A 20,621-nucleotide genomic window follows, 5' to 3' on the forward strand; every position below is an offset into this window, starting at 1 on the left:
ATGTACAACGGGACTAGAAAGCTAAGTTCAATAGCCAGTAGACAATAGCTGCCCTTGCGTCATATTTGGTCCGTCGGACTAGCATACAGACGAACGGTTTCCTGATAGGAATTGATTCCATCGGAAATATTTAAAACATGTTCTATTTCTAGGTCCGTCAGACTTTTTGAAAAAAAAAAGTCCGCTGAAGCCCACACACAATCGGAATATCCAATGAAATGATTCTGTCTGACCTTTTCTGCCGGAAAGTCCGGTCGTGTGTACGCGACATCTGGCCTTTGCACTATATTATTTATAGATCTAAAATAAATTGTAAAATCAGATTGCAAAATGTATGTTCAGTTTAAATGAGACTTTACATGGCTGTGCATGGCTAGCCTTATCTGGACCCTGGGTCCATTATTCTAAGAATTTTTTTTCAGCTTTTAACCACTTCCCGACCGGCACACGCCGATGTACGTCGGCAGAATGGCACGGGCAGGCAAATGGGCGTACCTGTACGTTCCTTTAAATTTGCCGCCGTGCCATCACTCGTGTGCCGCCGGCTGCGCGCTTGCGTGCAGGTCGGAACACCCGTGAGTCCGGTCGCGGGTCCCATGGACTCGATTGCCGCGATCGTCTCACGGGGTGGCTGAACTGGGAGATGCCATTGTAAACAGCATCTCCCAGTTCTGCCTAGCAACAAGTGACGCTGATCTCTGCTCCATGTGATTGGAGCAGAGATCAGTGTTCACTAAAAGAAAGCCCAGCCCCCAACAGTTAGTAACACGCCCCTAGGAACACTTAACCACTACACTGCCACCCACTGGTTAACCCCTTCGCTGCCAGTGTAATTTGTATAGCAGTGATTGCTGTATAAATGACAATGGTCCCAAAAATGTGTCAAAAATGTCCGATGTGTCCGCCATAATGTCACAGTCACAATAAAAATCGCTGATCGCCGCCATTACTAGTAAAAAAAAAATTATTAATAAAAATGCCATAAAACTATCCCCTATTTTTTAAACGCTATAACTTTTGCGCAAACCAATCAATAATCGCTTATTGCAATTTTTTTTACCAAAAATATGTAGAAGAATACGCATCGGCCTAAACTGAGGGAAAAAAATGTTTTTTTATATATTTTTGGGGGATATTTATTATAACAAAAAGTAAAAAATAATGTGTTTTTTTTTTAAATTGTCGCTCTATTTTTGTTTATAGCGCAAAAATAAAAACCGCAGGGGTGATCAAATCCCACCAAAAGAAAGCTCTATTTGTGGGAAAAAAATGACGTCAATTTGATTTGGGAGCCACGTCGCACGACCGCGCAATTGTCAGTTAAAGCGACGCAGTGCCAAATTGCAAAAAGTGGTCTGGTCTTAAGCCAGCAAAATGGTCCAGGGCTTAAGTGGTTAAAGAAAGAAATCTGGAACCCTTATTTGTGACCTACTCCAGTGACCATTGAGTAGTCCAAATTTCAGGCTTTTGCAAATGAACTGAATAGCTGTATTTCCCAGCACAAGCATTGTAGCATACTCATGGGTAAGCTCCACCATCGGACAGACTATCCTGTAAGGTTAAGCCTATCCAGCCACCTGCATTCTTTTTCCTGTCTTCCCTGCTCACAGGAACCAACATGAACCTTTTTTTTGTCTTACCTGACCAATTTCATACCCCCCCAACCATTGCGGATTCTGGGGGACCATCACAAGATTTCAAATAAATCCTGGCATCCTGATGCAGCAACCACATCTAATGATTGGTAAGCTGCAACATATTACATTTCTGGTTTTGAGTTGAATACTGCTTTAACCAATTCGCCTCTCACACCTGTTCACCCCCTACGGACCAGAGAAATTTCTGCCACTTCGCTATGGACCTGTTTATTTGGAACTTTGTCAATACTTAAGATAACAGGGTAACACATATTTAGTTTTCTATGTTGCACGAGAGACTCGGCTGTCTGGGACTCCCCTCCTCATTGGCTGAGACTGCAGCGTGGCGGCATTGGCTTCCACTGCTGTCAGTCAAAGTCTGTGAGCCAATGAGGAGAGAAAGGGGGCAGGTTCTTGGCAGCGGCTCCATGTCAAAATGGACACAGGGAGCTGCGGCTCGGCTCGGGTGCCCCCATAGCAAGCTGCTTGCTGTGGGGGCATTCAACAGGAGGGAGGGGCCAGGAGCACCAAAGAGGGACCCAAGAAAAATCAGACAAAAAATACTGCTTTAGAAACGATCATATGATAATATGATCATTTGTATTCAGCTTTCGATAGCAGATCACGACAGTTCGCCCAAAATTATCCGAAGGGACAAACATGAACATTTTTCTCATACACTACCAGATCGCATGGTTTTCATTTATTTAGTACAGTTTTTGTATGAAAATACAATACAAATACAACGCAATACATTACATCACTTCCAAATTTTTACTCTGTCTAAGAGAATTTCAGTAACTCTAGTAACCTCTTCATTTAATATAGAGGCTAGCATGCAAAAAAAAAAAAAAACAGGCGATCATTAGTCCGATAATCCAATCGTGTGTACCAGGCTTTAGACAATAAAATCTAAACAAAACACACTTTTTCGTTTTTTTTGTGAGCAGTGAAAGTTTAAAAATAAATAGCGCTACTGCAGATAAAAGTACATATTTTGTTTGATAATTTGTCCTGTTTAAAATTACACTAAAATTATGATTCTGGTATAAAACATTGCAAAGTTATTTACAAATGAAGTAAAGTGTTTTTTGTTTTTTGTTTTTTTAAATAGAAAAGAACAAAAATAGATTATTAGGAAAATAATAATTAAATGGTAAAAAAAATAGAGAAACATTTTATTTTATTTTATTAGAAAAACAAAACAAAAACTTTTTATAGTTCTCAGGTTGTTTAAACTGACATCATCTGCAGATTAAAGTTCATGCCTTTGATCTGCAAATTAATAAACAGAATAATACAAAAGTAACAATATGTTACATTGTCTCTTTCTCTAGCGTCTAAGCAAGTATTATTTAAAAACATTGTCAAGCAGATTTTTTTTTTTGATAGCTAAAGCTGGCGACTTTGATTAATCATTGATTAATCAAAGCTGACATAGTTGTTTGCTGTGTTGAGTATTCCCAAACAGGCAGAGAGAATGGACATGCTACACATGTTCTGTGTACAATAATGACAATAATGACCTTTTTTGGGTGTTTGTAGCACACCCAAGGTCTGCAGTTAGCAAAGTGTTAGCTCTCAATTTTTTTTTCTTTAAAGATTGTGCTGAGGTTTATATGTGTCTGTGGCACAGAAATCAGAGCATATTTTATAGGTGTAAGGAGGCCTGGAGTTTATTTAACCACTTAAGGACCACCCTATGTACATTTACTCCGGCAGGGCGGCCCTTAACCGCAAAATCACATACCTATATGTGATTCTTGTGCACGGCTTTGAGACGCCCGTCACCTGCGATCGCTCTCTAGAGATAGAATGGCGGTCTGCCTATGTAAACAAGGAAGACTGTCCTTCTGCCAGACAGGAAGAGAGAAATCTGTGATTCCTGCTAATCAAGAACACAGATGTCTCGCTTCCTTGAGTTAGTCCATCACCCACACAGTTAAGCCTTGTACACAAGATCGGATTTTCCGACGGGAAATGTGTGATGACAGGCTATTGGTGGAAAATCTGACCGTGTGTATGCTCCATTTGTCTTTGTGGTTTCTTTTTTTATTTTTACACTTTTTTTGGTGAATATAGGGGTACTCATACTCATTCACATGGGGGGGGGGGGGCAGGATATGGGGACATCCTTGTAAAAGTGGGCTTCCAGAGTCAGATAAAAGGGGGCCTTGTAAAATCGGGCTTCCAAATTCCGATAAGCCTGCCACCTGCAGACCCTACAACCCCCGGGCCAGGGTTGTGAGGAATAGGCCCCTGTCTTCATCAACATGGGGCAAGGTGCTTTGGGGGGGAGCCCCCTGACCCCCTCCCCCAAGCACCCCTCTATGTTGAGGGCATGTGGCCTAGTACGGTTCAGGAGGAGGGGTGCATACTCGCTCGCCCCCCTTTTCCTGGCTTGCCTAGTTGCGTGCTCAGATAAGGGTCTGGTATACATTTAGTGGCAGACCCACTGGCATGTATGTGATTCCCCTTAAAATTCCTAAGGGTCTGGTATGGATTTGGGGGGGGGGGGGGGGAAGCACATGCTGTTTTTTTATTATTTAGGCTTTTTCTAACAAATTAGTCACTCAGCTGCCACTCGCTCCTTAACAACTAGCGCTATTCTAACTAAAACTAAACGGATTCTGAAGATACAAAACAAATTATTCGCTCCATTAACTAATGCATTCAAAAACAAATTCTTCACTTAACGAATGGATCTGGCATGCAAGGGGTCGATCTTCCAACGACCTTAGAGACTGCACTCTGCCAGAATGATTTCATCATCAGGCGCAGCCTGCAAAAGTATTTAATCAAAAAAGCATCAGCCGGATGGCAAACTAGGCATCATATGGCACCTTCTTGTCCCATTATCTGGTAAACCTGGTGTCCTATCACATAGTGTCCCCCATCAGATAGTGTCCGCTGTGTACTGCGCATGTGCAGTACACAGGACACACAGATTACGAAAATATCCGAAGATTAACGGTGCCTGCGCCGTGAATCCAGGTTGTGGCCCCCACCATCCAAGTGCCCGAAGCATGGCGAGCGAAGCGTGGCGAGCGGCCCTCTAATATTTGTAGCCCTATGTCCACTTGGATGGTGGGGCTAGCACCTCGACTCATGGGGCAGGCGCCATTCATCTTTGGAGATTTATCCTCCTGCTCCGTACGGGGCGGACACTCTCCGATGGACGGACAATATATGCCAGAACACCGGCATCTCTGACAGTGGTTCAGTTTGGGAGACAGTCTTCAGTTCTGTAAAATATCTAATAAATATGTTCTGCCTCACCCTACCTTGTTTTCATTGCTATATCCCATCCCATCCCGAGTTCTTGTGCCATGCTTGTGCCAAGAAAACTGGAAAATTATATACTTACCTATAGGTAAACTTATTGGGTAGTTGGTCCTGTGGGGTAAGAAGAGGTAGGGCTTACTCATGGATATGCTGCCATGATTATGTGGCAGGAAAGGAAAAATACCAATAGGTAAGTATACAGTTTTGTTACTATACCTGCAAGCTAAATATGTTAATTTTTGATGACCTACACTACAGCTAGACAAATATTTGTAAAAACATGTGATTGTGGCTCCCTCTAGTGGGCCAATATATATATTTTTGTGCCATGCTTCATAGATCTGTCCTCAAAGGAGATGAAATGATAACAGAAATATGTGTGCTGCCACAGCTGATCTCCTTCTGAAAAAGCTTCCAACAGTGACACCGGTTCTTGTGTCAACTGTCTGGTGACAAGTGAGGGGAATTTTCCTTACTTTGGAGAGATTTCTTCTCACTTCCTGTTGCTTTTTTTTTTTTTTTTAACAAGGAAAAGGTTTATTCAAATCTTTACATTACAAGTGATGAACATGCATAGTTAGTATCACTTACATTACAGTAAGGATTACCGCAGAAAGCAAATTTGCTGATATCCAGAGTGGAGAGGGGAGGGAAACCCCTACATTACAATAGGATAGTATTCCAATAGGTGCATATTCCAATATGGTCACAGGAGGAGGTCCTGGGGGGGGGGGGGGGGGGGGAAGGATTGACCTTAGGTGAAAAGATAGGTTGCATATTGCACATGAGTCATACCTCCCAACTGTGACTGAATTCGAGAGACTGTCCCTGATTTGGAGCAATGCCCCTCTGTCCCTCATTCCTCCTCATTTGTCCCTTATTTTGATCTGATCTATATAGTTGTATATAAAATGCACTTTTTATCTTTCAAAAAGTGTTCCCTATTGCATAACCTTCCAATTTCTGAATTGCTGCATTTGTACATTTTAAAAGCAAATATAAAGGAATAGTAGTGGTAAAAAAAAGCACTTGTGGATTTAATTAACCTTTTTTAGGGGATAATTCTCCTTTAAGGGGGTGTGGCAGGGGGACATGTCCTATGCCTACATACATTTGCTAGTAGGTGTCCCTCATTCCCATATCAAAATGTTGGGAGGTATGCATGAGTATCAGCAGGCAAGAAGTCAGACAAATAAACTGTTATTGCCGTGCAGCTTCAAGACCCAATTCGTCATCTGCGATCTCCAAGCCCCAGGTGTCTATCCACCCTGACCAGATTTTATTGAATTTACTAGGACAATTCCGATTAATATAGGTGGTTCTATACAATGGCAGAACAGAATTTAGAACAGAGTGCCAGGAGGACACTGTGGGTGCCACAGCATCTTTCCAATGGAGAAATATCTCCTTGCGTACATAGAAAGTGGCATAGCTTAAGAACAACCTAGTGTGTCTACCTCGAATGTTGGTGCCAAAGATGTTGAGCAACATTAACCTGGTGTCCAAACCAAGGGTCAGGGAGTTTATCCGGTTGAGATCATCAAGAATCTCCGACTAGTAGGCAGCAAGGCGTGGGCAGGACCAGACCATAAGAAGAAAGGAGGCAGCCTGCAGATCCCATCTGGGACAGAGCACCGGGGTCCCGGGGTCCATATTTGTAAGTCATTTTGGGGTGAAGTAGGCCTTGTGCAGGAACTTAACCCGCAGGAAGCAGCCCCTAGCTGAGATCATATTAGTCACAAAAGAGGATAGACAGGCTTCCCAGTCCTCCTCAGTCAAGTCAGGGATGTCCACCTTCCACTTGTCAAAGATCTTTTCTAACTTTTTAGTGGGAGTTATGGATAGTCGAAAGTACAGGGAGGATAAGGGTTTGTCCATTACCTTTGCAATAAGCAATCCTTCTACAGGGTCCGATTCAACATGTTTAAGGTTCACTATCCCCTTCCCAAACCTGTGGGTCGGGAACTTTGTTCAGATGCGGGAGATTTGGGTTACCGCATAGGGGAAGGTGGGGGGTGAACGTCTCGGGGGAACTATAACGGGAGCCCTGTGCCTTACCAAAATAGTGATTTGCATCAGGTCTGTGATACCGGGGTGGGATCTTGGTCCCCTGAACACCAAGTTGCTAAGGGAGGAGTATGACCCCATGATGGCTGCCTCCAAGGTTACCGCTGGGTTATCTTTAGGTTGAGAAAACCACCACCTGACCGTTACCATGACCGCCGCCCAAAAGTGAGCCTGGAAGTTAGGTAAGCATAGGCCCCTTGAGTGATGGGGAGCTGCAAAGTGGAGATGGCCAAATGTGGAGACCTTCTGTTCCACACAAAAGAGGATATAATACCCCTTAGTTTGTTAAAAAATGAAGCTGGGGGTACCAATTGGGAATTACAGAAGAAGTAGAGAAACGTAGGCAAATATACCATCTTGACCAGGTTCACTATACCCACTGGTGTAAGTGGGAGAGACCTCCAGGCCACCCATTTCTGAGAGACGGCCCTAAGCAACGGCAAGAGGTTCAGCTCAAAATATGAGGACAAAGGAGCTCTAATCATCACTCCCAAGTATTTAAATTCGGATGTCCAGTTCAACGGGGTACCAGGCGGGGGGTGTTGGCCCTAGAAGTGCAATGAGAAAAGGAGTGACTTTTCCCAATTAACCCTGATGCCCGAGAATGATCTGAACACATCAACGATTTGAAGGGCTGGTGGGAGGAAGGATATGTCCTTCAGGAACAAGATAGTATCGTCAGTGTATTGGAATATTTTATCTACAACCACCCCTATCTGTATAACTTCATCCAAGGGAGCGGACCTGATACCGGCCACCAGAGGCTCCATGGCGAATGCAAAATGCCCAGGGAAAGCAGTCAACCCTGTCTAGTTCCCCTAGTTAGTGGAAAAGGAGAGGACAGTGAGTTATTAGTGCATATATGGGCTGTAGGGTTGTGATAAAGCAATTGAACCCACCTAATGTACCAAGGGCCGAATCCGAACTTATGTAGGATGGCCCAGAGGTAGCGTCACTCCACTGAATCAAATCTATTCGCCATCTAGGGAGGCCACTACCTCAGGACCGTCCCCGCCCGCCCTAGAAAGATGTGCAAGGAGGCGTCGGATAATAATGTCAGTTCCCCTACATGGCATAAATCTGGATTGATTCGCATGCACTAGCGCAGTTATCACAGTGTTCAATCATCCCGCCAGGATGTTAGCCAACAGTTTTGCATCCACATTTAGGAGGGATAGTGGCCAGTACGAGGAATACTGCTCCGGAGCTTTAGCAGGCTTGAGAAGGACCACAATGATCACTTCGGCCATGGTTGGGGGGAGAGACTCCTCCTCCATGGCTTTTTGAAGCATGAGCCTGAAGGTAGGGAGAAGCTCCTCCACATACGTTTTAAAGGGTTCAGCAGGAATGCTATAGGGGCCTGGTGTCTTACCATTTTGCAGAAAGGCCACCGCTCGCTTGAGTTCTTCCAGCCTAATGGGGCCGTCTAATGCATCTCTGAAGGTAGATGTCAAGCATGGCAGCTCTATCTCCTCCAGGTATCCGGTTAGCTCCTCATCCATGCCCACTATCCAGGAGCTATACAGCTCTTGGTAAAACAATGCAAAACATGCATTAATGGAGGCAGGGTCAGTTAGCAGTGATCCATCAGAGTCGCAAATACCCGATATAGTCACAGGTGAGGAACTCTCTCTAGCCAGCCACGCCAGCATACTTCCTGTTTTTTCCCCATGTTTGAATATGCGTTGAGATTGATGTAGGAACTTGGTTTTAGTAGCAGATGTCTGGAGCAGAAGAACATCCCTCAGTGCTGCCTGAAAGACAGAATACACCCTAGGAGCTCCTGATGTGGAGTACTCCACCTCAAGTGCAGCCACACTTTCCTCAGCCCTCAATATATCTTCCCTCAAGTCCCTACAGATCCTACAGACATGTAACTGCAGGCTGCCTCTGGCAAAAGCTTTAAATGCATCCCAGAAAGTGGACAGAGATAAAGAGCAGTCACGGGCCTGCCAGTAGTGCTTCACTTCGGATCTATATGGCTCAGAGACCCTTGAATCTGACAAACAAAATCTGGACAAAGGCCACAAACTGTCCCCCGGTGCGGTGGACACACTCAGTTTTAAGGCAAGAGGAGCATGGTCCTAAATGCCATGTTGTAGGATAGAAATGTCCCGAACCCTAGAGAGGACAGATGCCCCAGCATAGACTAAGTCTATATGGGAGAAGGTTTTGTGTGAGGCAGAGTGACATGTGTAGGCTCGTTGATGATGATGTTGGCGCCATCTCCACACAGCTGTCAAATTAGAGGCTTCCGCCCAGGTGAGCGGCTCTGAAGGCGGACCCGGCGGATAGTCTGTCCATCCCAAGGTCCGGGACCATATTGAAATCTCCATGAATCACCACATTATCCATAGAGAAGGCAATAATCTTGGATATCAATTGGTTAAGCAGTCTCATGGGGGCTGGGGGGGGGGGGGGTAAATACAGCCCCACCACCACCAGTTCCAATCTATCCACCATAGCATGTAATATAACATAGTGGCCGTCCAGGTCTAGCTCCAGTGCCATCAGTCTGAATGGGAGGGACTTGTGGATTAAAATGCTGACCCCTTAGGAGTAGTTGGTATATGTGGAATGATATTGGTGTCCTACCCAGGGCCTCTTGAGACTCAAGAGTTTACTGCCTCTCTTGTAGAATACAAATCTGGGGATGGTATGAATTTAGAAATTGAAAAACCAGTGACCTCTTCACAGAGGAATTCAGGCCCCTGGTGTTCCACAATACTATGCTACACTCAGCCATAGGCATTAGGCATTATAAAACTAGGCTGGAGTACTCGGACAGGGCCCAGGAGCAGAACTCGGATCACCTCATGGGACAATGCATGCAACCCAAAGCACCTTGGGTTAAAGAGGAATACATTGCTTGTAAAATGAGAATAAAAGAAAAATAAATGTAACGAAACAGTCCCAACCAACCCCCTCACCCCGCCAACCCCAGCCACAATTTGGGGAGGCTTAAGATCCCAACTCAGGACAGAGGCAAACATGCCTTCAAGGGGGGAACGTGTGCAGAATGGCATCCGCAGTCTGGCAGTCAGTTGGTACACATTCAACACTCTATTCGAGAGTGGATCAGAAATGTGGGTGCAGTCTCCCAGCAGCTGCGGGGGGTACAAACTTGAGCAGCATAGCCTTATAGGCCAACTAGTGTGATAGTATAGGTCATGGGGGAGGGAGGGGGAGGAAGAAAAGTGGACAATTTGACATCCAAACAGGATTAGCAAAGAGTTTGTAAAAGGATGACAAGACAGCATCTCCCTTCACATGGGGACCCATGGGACCTGTCGTGTTCTGGCATCAGGAAACTTGTAGGATTTTTAGAACTGATCAGAGGGCAGTGTAGAGGAAGGCAGGTCTATGAGGCATGCAATGGTATTGGCCCATATAAACAATCAGCCATCCGTAATGCTTAGCATCGAGGTAGGGTGTCTATCCAAGAGGAAGCCTCCTCAGATGCTCTGCCTTCCATCTGCAGCCTGGCCGGGAACAGCATGCTGTATTTTATATGTTTGGAGCGGAGTCTGACTCACCGCATCGTAGGATTTTCGTTGCCACTGTGTTTCCAGTGAATAATCCAGAAAGATCAGGAGTTTGGCATTTTCAAAGCATAATTCACCTTGCGATCTCGCCTCCCTCATCACCAGATCACGATCGTGGAAGCGGTGGGACTATGATCAGTGAGCTGTGATTGGACAAAGTCATCATCACTTTGTCCAGTCAGGGCTCTGACAGTGCTCTGTGCCCTAACTGGCAAAGCCTTGCACCTGAACAGCGGACAGGTGTATTGCTTCATCCAATTAGGGCCCTTGAATGCACTGTGAAGCACGCAAATTTGGGTGTTTGCCGAATGAAGAACAGGCGATGTTCAAGCCGAACCATTGCTCGGCCTGAACTGTTCGCCCAACTCTAATGACCATGCAATTGGCAGTTAACCTCTTCAGCCCCAGAAGGATTTACCCCATAATTACCAGGCCATTTTTTGCTTTACGGCCCTGCGTCGTTTTAACTGACAATTGTGCGGTCATGTGACATTGTACCCAAACAAAATTGTTGCTCTTTTTTCCCCACAAATAAAGATTTCTTTTGGTGGTATTTGACTACCCCTGCAGTCTTTATTTTTTGTTCTGTAAATAAAAAAAGACTGACAATTTTGAAAAAAAACAAACAACATTTTTTACATTTTGCTATATTATCTACCCCCCCCCCCCCCCATGTAAAAAAAACACATTTCTTTATCAGTTTAGGTCAATATGTATTCTGCTACATATTTTGTTGAAAAAATTGGCAATATGTGTATATAAAAGTTATAGTGTCTGTCTACAAAATGGGGGGTAGATTTATGGCATTTTTATTATTATTATATTTTTTACTAGTAATGGTGGTGATCAGTAATTTTTAATGGGACTGCAACATTGCAGCAGACAGATCGGAAGCTTTTGACACTTTTTTTGGAACCAGTGACATTTATACAGTGATCGGTGCTATAAAAATGCACTAATTACTGTATAAATTACACTGACGGAGAAGGGGTTAACACTGGGGGGCTATCAAGGGGTTAAGTGTGTCCTAGGGAGGTGTTTCCAGCTGTAGGTGGAGTGGACTGACTGGGAGAGATCACTGTTCCTAATCACTAGGAACAGACGATCACACTCTACTCCCATGACAGAACAGGGATCTGTCTTGTTTACAAAGGCAGATCCCCATTCTGCCTCTCTGTGGAGCGATCGCAGGTGGCCTTTGGACATCGCGGCCGCCTGCCACACGCATCAACTCTGGCACCACGGGCTGGCGTGCACCTGCTATATTTATTGAACGAAGCGCCATACCGGTACAATAGAGCTGCCCTGCTGCAGTATAACTGCGGTGGCTGGTTGGCAAGTGGTTAAAGTAGCACAGTGCTGAATGCCCTTGTCAAGAAGGGGGTAAAACCTTTCCTGAGGCCAGGTGGTTATAGCTGTAGTTTAGGTTTGACAAATATTTGGTCTAATGTGCCATACCTTTAGGATCCCTGTAGATGCTGTAAATCACTGTAGTAGACACTGCTACTACAGTGATCTCCACTAGGTTTTTGGTCCCAGTGGTTTCCCTGCTGCATTGTCACACTTGCCAACTGTCCTGAATTTCCCGGGACATTCCCAGGATTTAGACCCTTTTCCCAATTTTATTGTGTTCCGGGAAATGTCCTGGGAAATGTCCTGGGAAATCCGTTTTTTCCGTAATTTTTGCCACCGCCGCTACGGATCCGAGGCCTTGTCCCCGGCGGCCGGCATTTTTAAGAAGACCAGAAGAAGAACAATAGCTACAATAGAAATTAAGCTGCGTGCCGCTCACCCCTGCCCCGCTGCTGGTTCATCTCTGACCTGTTATGGAAAGGGGCAGAGGTGGGCGGCGCTGCAGCTTAATTTCTATTGTAGCCACGGAGCCGCCTACGCCTCTATTTTGTTCCCCCTTGGGGAACGGGGAACCGTAAGGATGTAAGGTGGGCTCCAATGGGGGGAAGAGTGATGTAAGGGGGCCTCCAATGGGGGAGAAGCCTGATGTAAGGGGGCTCCAATAGGGGGATACCTGATTAACCGCCTCGCGCCCGCCCTATAGCCGAAAGACGGCTACAGAGTGGACACTAACTGCCTGGACGGCCTCCTGTTTGCTTCCGCAATGCGCGCTCCCTGAGCGCACATTGGGGAAGTTCTGTGCTGGCCATGTCCCTCAGACACAGCCAGTCACAGATCGCTGTAAACGGCCAATCACAGCAGCTGTTTACAGCGCGATCGGCGTGTCCAATGAGAGATGATCCTCCCCCAGTGCCATCCGCCCCAGTGCCATCCTCGCCCAGTGCCATCCGCCCCAGTGTCATCCGCCCCAGTGTCATCCACCCCAGTGCCATCCTCGCCCAGTGCCATCCTCGCCCAGTGCCATCCTCCTCAGAGCCACCTGCCCCCAGTGCCACCTGTTAGTGTTATCTCTTCCCAGTGCCACCTGTTAGTGCTATCTGTCCCCAGTGCCACCTGTTGTCAGTGCCATTTATCCCCAGTCCCATCTGTCATCAGTGCCACGTATAAGTGCCATCTGTCATCAGTGCCACGTGTCATCAGTGCCACATAGTGCCATCTGTCATCAGTGCCACATATTAGTGCCATCTGTCATCAGTGCCACGTATTAGTGCCATTTGTCATCAGTGCCACCTGTCAGTGTCACGTGCCATCTGTTGTCAGTGTCATGTGTCATCAATGCCACTTATCAGTGCCATCTGTCATCAGTGTCATGCGTCATTGGTGCCATGTATTAGTGCCATCTGTCATCGGTGCCACATATTAGTGCCACGTGTTAGTGCCATCTGTCATCAGTGCCACGTATTAGTGCCATCTGTCATCAGTGCCATGTATTAGTGCCACGTGTCATCAGTGCTACATATTAGTGCCATCTGTCATCAGTGCCACGTGTCATCAGTGCCACATATAAGTGTCATCAGTGCCACGTATCAGTGCCATCTGTCATCAGTGCCATGTGTCATTGTCCTGGTGCTCCAGGGCCTTCAAAAGTGTAATAGGTAGTCAACAAGTTAGATGTGTAATTTATGCTCCTAGAACATGTGATGGCGCTCCCTGCATGTTGGGCCTCTCTATGTGGCCAGGCTGTGAAAAAGTCCCACACATGTGGTATTGTAATACTCAGGAGGAGTAGCAGAATTTTTTTTGGGGTGTCATTTGTGGTATACACATACCACATGAGAGAAATAACCTATTACAATGACAATTTTGTGGGAAAAAAAATTAAATCTTAATTTTGCAAAGAATTGTGGGAAAAAATTACAACATCAAAAAGCTGACCATGCCTCTTACTAAATACCTTGGAAGGGGTCATTTGGGGGGTATGTCAGGTCACCTTGAGGCGAGGTGACAGATGCACACCGTATGGATCAGGAGTGCATCGCAAGGTTGTGGACCCTACGGCTGACTGCTGCAGACGGGAGACAGGTCCCACTGGGGTTAGAGCGTAAGATTCCCTGGGGCGCGGAGTCTAAGAGCCAGCAGGTGTTCACCAGAGCCTCGAGTGGTGAGGATGGACTTGGATGCAACTGGCTCCAGGTTGTGACCCCCAGGGTCCCCCAGGGTCCCCCAGCTCTCACCCACAGTAGGCAACAGGAGGATAGGGATGGTGAGGGACAAAGCCAAGGTCGGGGCCACCAGCAGACAAGAATAGTCGGGGACAAGCCAAAAAGTCAGGATCACAGGCAAACAGGTATAGTCAAAGACACACCAAAGTCTGTAACGGAAACCAGTAGACGAGCACACGGCAGGTAACAGGACGCTAACACACAAAGGAATACACAATGGTTGATCAGCACTGATGGCCTGCAGTGCACAGGTTAATATAGGGCTCCCTGATAGGGCCTGGGGTGGAGCCATGCTTAAAGGAGAGGTTATAAAAACCACCAGGTGTAGTGGCTGGCCTCTTAGTCTGAACACATGAGGGGAGGTAAGCAAACACAGGAAGATCACTGCATAACCATGACAGGGTATTTGTACTTTCCTGACTTGTTCGGGTCGCAAGAAGTGAGATAGTCCACCAGTACATCAGATGTGATCAATTTTGTATGATTCGCACCACAGCTTGTAGACTCTCTAACTTTCTCAAAGACCAAATAATATCCACTAATTTGGGTTATTTTTTACCAAAGATATGTAGCAGTATAAATTGTGGCCAAAATTTATGAAGAAAAATGTATAATTTGCATAATTTTGTCACAGAAACAAAGAAATATGCCTGATGTAAGGAGGGACTCCGCTGGGAATGCCTGATGTAAGGAGGGACTCTTCTGGGGGCACCTGATGTAAGGAGGGACTCTGCTGGGGGCACCTGATGCAAGGACGGACTCTGCTGGGAGCACCTGATGCAAGGACAGACTCTGCTGGGGGCACTTGATGCAAGGACGGACTGTGCTGGGGCGCCTGATGTAAGGATAGTCTCTGCTGGGGGCACCTGATGCAAGGAAGGACTCTGCTGGGGGCACCTGATGCAAGGACGGAATCTGCTGGAGGCACCTGATGGCATCTGGTGGCCAGTGAGACGCTCAGGGGTCCAACTGATTATGTATTATGGTAAGTTGAATGATTTAATTTTATATTAATATGTAACAATAGAAATAAAATGCTTCAATCATCCTAACACCATAACAACCATGGTGCCGGGATGATTGAAGCGCTAACACCAGGTGTTTGGAGTATTTTTATCTGCTGATTTGTTACATTCTGGAATACACATTTCTATTGTGGTATAGGATCTGGGCCTACTAAGCCTCCATCCCTCTTCCTTCCTTCTCTCTCCTTCCCTCCCTCTTTCTTTATTTCTTTCCTTCTATCTCCTTCCCTCTTTTCTTTCTTTCTTTCTTTTTCTCTCTCTCTCTCTCTTTCCCCCTTTCTTTCTCCCTCCATCCCTCATTCATTTCAGACTCTAACCACACCCCCTTTGAGCCATGCCCATGTAAGTCACACCCACTATTCACATAAACCACACCCATTTTTTTGCTGTGGCGCACCACATTCTTATTTTTTGCTATGCCACACCTACAAACGCATGCCCCTGCCCCCTAATTATAATAAGCCTCCATCTACAGCAAAAAAAGTGCCCCTATAATTTTTTTTTACAATGTTGGCAACTATGCATTGTGAACACAGGAGTTTGCAAAGCAAAGCAATCTCTGATTGGATAAGGTGGAGAGATAAGGAGGTGATGTCACAATTTCCACTTTGTTCAATTAGTTAACACTTTGCATTGAAAAAATGCAAAACGTTCTTTGAATGGAGAGATCAAGCTGAACATGTCCAGTAGATAACATTGTATGTATGTGGGTCACTTTAAGATAAGTCGGTCAGTCGGTTTGTGTTGCTCAACCCGGAATCACCGTGAGCAGCGAGTCTATGAGCAGTGAGAGCTTCATACACAGGCTGAACTGATCAAAAGCCAATGCTTTTAATGTTTTTAACATTGTAAGTGCATTATTTGTGGTGGGTTTGTGGGAACAATAAACTTATGCTATGAGCCTGACTTTGATCATTGTTTCCTGCCCTGCATGACAGTTTGAATAAACTCTTTGGACTCACTTGGAGGAATGGAATTATTGACTTCATGATCAAGTTTTTTTTAAATCTAGCGCTGCTAAATCTCTCTCTATTTTGGTGGATAAAGCATATTGGGGCTGATTTACAAAGCATTTGCGCTATGAGTAGCAGCGCACGCTGAAGCGCAACGGACGTATTTGTATTCACAAAGCATTTGCTCCTGTAACACAGCACAATTCCCCATTTACTATGAGCATGCCGGCGCACGGGCGGCCGCAATCTGTGTGCCACTATAGACCTGGCGCATGGCATCTTCAACTTAGAATTAAAAGAAGCTGAAAGTGCGAATAGTATGGGGGTGATATAAGGTGATGTGAGGAAGTATAGATATGACTGTCCACGTAACAAATATGCCCAAAATAGAATGGAATATTAACTTTCTCTGAGCAAGCCTGCTGCGCCTGCAAATACACTCGGAACTGCGTAAGATCATTTTATGCACTGTGCATGTGTAAGCGGCATTTGCACCCGTTCAAGTGCTCCGGTTCACTGCACCAGCAAAATCTTAGTAAATGTCAAGCCACGTAGGTTCATTTGCATAAGCTGAATGGACGCACCTCTCAACTTGACTTTTATGGTATGAATATTAAGGGGAACCCCACGCCAAAAAAAAATGGCGTGGGGTCCCCCTCAAAATCCATACCAGACCCTTATCCGAGCACGCAACCTGGGAGGCCGCAGGAAAAGAGGGGGGGACGAGAGGCTCCTGGTGATCCCGCCCCCTCTGATGCATGGAACCGTGCGTCAGAGGGGGCGGGTCACCGGGTGGCCCTGCCCTCCGTTACATAAGACCTGTCAGAAGAAGAGAAGCGTCACACAGTGGGAGCCTCCCATTGCTCGGAGCAGCCTGAAAACGAAGAAGAGACGCCGTGGAGGAAGATGCCGGACAAGAACACCGGAGCAAGAAGAAGCGTAACGGAGGAAGAAGAAGATGGAGGAAGAAGATGAAGAAACCAAAGGATGAAGAAAGGAAGAAGGAAGAAGACCAGAAGAAAGAAGATGAAAGAAGACTTTAATAAAGGACTTGTCAAAGACCGTCTCCTGTAATTTTTAACACTTTTGTCACTTTTTTGTTGAAATGGTAGGGGTACTTTCTTACCCCTTGCCATTTCACACAGGGGGGGGCTGGGATCTGGGGGTCCCCTTGTTAAAGAGGGCTTCCAGATTCCGATAAGCCCCCCGCCCGCAAACCCCCACAACCACCGGCCAGGGTTGTGGGGATGAGGCCCTTGTCCTCATCAACACGGGGACAAGGTGCTTTGGGGGACCCCAAAGCATCCTCCCAATGTTGAGGGCATGTGGCCTGGTACGGTTCAGGAAGGGGGGAGCTCTCTCGCCCCCCCTCTTTTCCTGCGGCCTGACAGGTTGCATGCTCTGATAAGGGTCTAGTATGTTTTTTTAGGGGGACCCCCACGCCATTTTTTTGGGGCGCGGGGTTCCCCTTAAAATCCATGCCAGAAATGAAGGGCCTGGTATGGATTTTGAGGGGCATCCACGCTCCATTTTTTTTGGCGTGGGGTTCTCCTTAATATCCAAGCCAGACCTGAAGGGCCTGGTATGCTTTTGGAGGGGAACCCATGCCAGTTTTTTTACATTAAAGACGCCTGGCCTGGGGGCGGCTTAAAGTCTTGTTGTAAGTCGCCCCAAGTCGCACTGTGATTCACACCACTCAAGTCGTGTCCAAGTTGTCTCCCAAAGTTGCGCTGGAAGTCGTGTTGCCCCTGTGTGAATGGACTGTTAATGATACGGCACTCGCTATTATGAATTGTGCCGGCATATTATGTGTTGCGCTTATGCTTGCACCGGTTCATACACTCACTTGAAAATTTACCTGGTGCACAAATGGAGCAGAGCATTCATATTAGTAAATCAGCCCCACTGTATTGTTCTTTGAATGGTGCCCCTGTCAGGCACATGCAGCTCAGTTTACAATTTCGTAATCTGGAGAGATGAATGAACTCCTGCGCATCTTAGCCTGACCAATCAAAATTGACTGAAGACTGCAACCCAGCTGGTGAAGTTGCTCCTGGATATCGCACCACTGGAGTAGAGGCGAATATATTTCCGCTTTGATGGAAGGCATATTAATGTATGAAATAACACACATTAAGGAAACACTATCACTGTGCTTATTCAGGGTAAAGTGACAGTGTCTGTAAAAAGGCCCCTACCAGTCCACCAATACCTTTACAGCAATTCCCCATTGCTCCTTCTTCCACTGGAGCTGCAACCAAAATACCTGGTGATGCTTATTTTCAGAGCCTAGAGGGAGCAGTGACGTCACCCTCTCTATCATATGACAGTGCTCGTCCTAATGCTTGACCAGTACACCCACCATTGCATGCTAGCCTACATATGCTGGCCACTTTCGCCAATAAGATTAGTGGTAGGAGTGGTAGGGTATCACTGGAGAGGTGAGTATTACGAGTTAATGGGGGCTTTTCACTTAAACTGTCACTTTGCCCTGAATAGGCCATGACAGTATCACTAATATGGAGGGTAACCATCAGCATTCTAAAATGACAGAGAATGCAATAAGAAATGCAAGAGTGAAATCAGGGTGGCTAAAATAGATTATGAGGGATAGATTGCTAAAGGGAGTAAAATGTATTTATTTTTTTGAATAGCTTAAAGGCTAGGTTAGAACATATTGGCCCAATGACAGATGATCAGAGGAAGTTGGTCACAAGTGAAAGAGAGAATGTAACTGTATTAAAAAGATTATTCTCCTCAGTTTATATAAAGAAAAATGAGGGGTATAATAAACAAGACAGTAATGTTAATAACATTTTATTAAATGTACCCTTGTGGATGCCAAAGACCAGTGTTCGAACAAGACTTGAAAAACATAATGTGAATAAATCACCAGGACCAGATGGCTTACACCAAAGTATTCTCAAAGATCTTAGCCAGGATACAATAACCAGACCATTATTCCTAATTTGTTAGGACAGGAATGGTGTTAACAAATTGGTGAAAAACAAATGTGGTACAAATATTCAAAAAAGGGCCAAGTATTTTGCTGATGAAAATAGCAGCATTAATAGTAACCAAACTGGATTTATGAAGGACTGTTCTTGCCAGACCAACCTTTTAACATTCTATGAGGAGATGAGCTGTATTTTGGATAGAGGAAGGCCTATGGATGTAGCATGTCTAGATTTTGCTATTTGTTGCAGAATCCCACAAACACTTAAAGTTAGGTCTTTTGGCATTTATTATAGTTTATTGATAACTGGTTACAGGAGTGCATCCAGAAGTTGGTGATTAATGGCATATGTTCTGAAGGGTCCGGAGTTATGGGCAGTGTAGTGTGCCCTGGGACTCTGTCCTGGGACCAAGTCTGTTTAACTTGTTCAAAAATGATATATAGAGGTTGGAATAAATAGTTCAATCTCAGCATTTGCTGATGATACAAAGCTAAACAGAGCACTAACTTTGCAACAGGATGTACAAACTTTACAACAGGACCTAGTTTAAAAAGAGTGGTGGGCTGCCAAAATGTAGCATTAACATTGAATAAGATAAAATAATGCAATTGGAAGCTAAAATGTGAATGCAAGTAGGGGGAGACCCTCCGGGGGTATTAAGGATGGAAAATGATCTGGGGGTCCTAGTAAATCATAATCGGCAATAGCATGCAATGCCAAGCTGTAGAAAACAAGGCCAGCGGACTAGAAGCATGCGTTAAAAAGAGTATCTACTCAAGAGATAAAACTATAATTGTATCACTTTAGAAAACTCTGGTTCAGCTACATCCTGAGTATGCTGTCTAGGTTTGATCATCAATCTTAGGAAGGTTGTCCTTAAACTGGATAGTCTTTCCAACTATGTAGTTTTTACATGCTGTGTAACAAGTATATAGATTAAAGAAAAGTTTTTACATTATCTGATTTAGGAACCCGCCGCAAGCTCCGTGAGTAGGATTGCAGGTCGCGCAAACTCGATGTCCGTGGGGATACTCGCGATCGTCTCACGGAGAGGAAGAGCGGGAAAATGCTATTGTAAACAAGCATTTCCCCATTCTGCCTAGTGACACTGATCACAGCTCCCTGTAATCGGGAGCAGTGATCAGTGATGAGTCACACGTAGCCCCTCTCCCCCACAGTTAGAATCACTCCCTATGACCCCTACAGGGCCACCTAGTGTTAACCCTTTCAATGCCAGTCACATTTACACAGTAATCAATGCATTTTTAATCGCACTGATTGCTGTACAAATGTGAATGGTCCCAAAAATGTGTCAAAATTGTCCGACGTGTCCGCCATAATTTCGCAGTCTTGATAAAATCTGATCACCGCCATTACTAGTAAAAAAATAATTATTAATAAAAATGCCATAAAACTATCCCCTATTTTGTAGACACTATAAATTTTTGGTGCAAACCAATCAATAAACGTTTATTGCGATTTATTTTTTATTTTATTTTTTTACCAAAAATATGTAGAAGAATACGTATTGTTCTAAACTGAGGAAAAAATGTTTTTTTATATATTTTTGGGGATAT

This window comes from Lithobates pipiens, unplaced genomic scaffold, assembly GCF_037356315.1.
Source record: "Lithobates pipiens isolate NorthernLeopardFrog02 unplaced genomic scaffold, aLitPip1_a1.2 Scaffold_16, whole genome shotgun sequence".
NCBI classification, from domain to species: Eukaryota; Metazoa; Chordata; class Amphibia; order Anura; family Ranidae; genus Lithobates; species Lithobates pipiens.